This window comes from Augochlora pura, unplaced genomic scaffold (assembly GCF_028453695.1).
Source record: "Augochlora pura isolate Apur16 unplaced genomic scaffold, APUR_v2.2.1 APUR_unplaced_5362, whole genome shotgun sequence".
Taxonomy (NCBI): Eukaryota; Metazoa; Arthropoda; class Insecta; order Hymenoptera; family Halictidae; genus Augochlora; species Augochlora pura.
The window spans coordinates 1-1619 of NW_027585818.1; the positions used below are offsets into that span (position 1 = coordinate 1).

General features: G+C 41.7%; 1 pseudogene; it reads left to right on the plus strand.

Moving 5' to 3' along the window:
- Window positions 1-678: 678 nt before the first annotated feature.
- On the plus strand, window positions 679-1485 carry LOC144477929 (uncharacterized; annotated as a pseudogene).
- The last annotated feature ends 134 nt before the right edge of the window (window positions 1486-1619 follow it).

The following is a 1619-nucleotide window of genomic DNA, read 5'->3' on the forward strand; positions in this document are numbered from 1 at the left end:
GCGCATTATTACACGCTGCCAGGTTTCGCGTGGGACGCGATGCTGAAAATGACTAGGATCGAATTAGAATTGTTGACCGACGTGGATATGCTTTTGTTCGTGGAGCGGGTAACACGAGACGGGTTGAGTCAATGTTCGCATCGTTACGCGCACGCGAATAACAAGTACATGCCAACGTATGATTCAAGCGAGCCATCCACATATCTGATTTATTTCGACGTTAACAATTTGTACGGCTGGGCCATGTCACAACCTTTGCCACACAGAGGTTTCCGATAGGTCGACGATGCAAGCAATTTCAATGTTGATTCCATACCAATCGATAGCCTCATCGGATATATTTTAGAGGTGGACTTGGAGTATCCTAAGGAAATTCATGATTTTCACTCGGATCTTCCGTTTTGTCCGAATCATGATGTAGGATTGCAATCTACGACTCAAAAGAAATTGCTGGCAACGGTCGGTGACAAGGAACGTTACGTTATCCATTATCGATACCTCCAGCAATGTTTGAGGCATGGTTTGAGATTGAAGAAAATCCATCGTATTCTCGAGTTCGAGCAATCGAGCTGGTTACACGCGTACATAGATTTAAACACGAGATTGCGCGCCAGCGCTACCACAGATTTCTCGAGGAATCTATTCAAGCTGATGAACAACGCGGTTTTCGGAAAGACGATGGAGAACGTACGAAATCATGTGAATGTAAAATTGTTATCGCGATGGGGCGGTCGATACGGCATGGAACGTTTGATAGCTCGACCAAACTTCCACAGCCGCACCATATTCTTGGAGGATTTTGCGGCGATTCAATTGAACAGAATGTCTATTAAATTTTATAAGCCAATTTACGTAGGCATGTCGGTGCTGAACATATCGAAAATATGTTTGTATGATTTTCATTATGGTTACATGCTTCCAAATTTTCTAGAGAGATGCAAGATCTTGTACACGGATACGGACAGTTTGATTTATCGAATTACTTGCGACGACGTATACGAGACGATAAAACGTGACATTGACCGATATGATACTAGCAATTATGATAGAGACAATGCGTATGGTGTTCCGATCGCAAACAACAAAGTTATCGGATTGATGAAGGATGAGAACGGTGGTAAAATCATGACTGAGTTCGTGGGTCTTCGTTCAAAGATGTATGCGACTCGGGTGGAGAACAAAAACGATGTGAAAAAAATTAAAGGATTTAGTACCAGTGCAACAATCAAAAGTATAACTTTCGATGATTACTTAGCATGTCTTTACAATCATTTAGAAAAGTCTGTTTGCATTTAATTGATAAAGTCTCTAAAGCATTGCGTGTTTTCGATATCACAAATGAAATTGGCGTTGAGTCTGCACGATGATAAACGCTACATTATCGATAATTCAATCGACACCCTTCCTTGGGGGCATTATGATATCACTAGGAGAGAGAGAGAGAGAATCGGTTGTTACTCCATGATCTCATCTTACGAATTTTAGGTTGATGTGTGCACTCTTTCACGTGAGTGGGGGGGAGCATATACGCTTTTGAGAGGGGGTTATGTGTAAGGATACAAATGGTGAGGAAATTGCATGTATAAAATCAAGCATCTCGAACAGCGAGTATTACATTC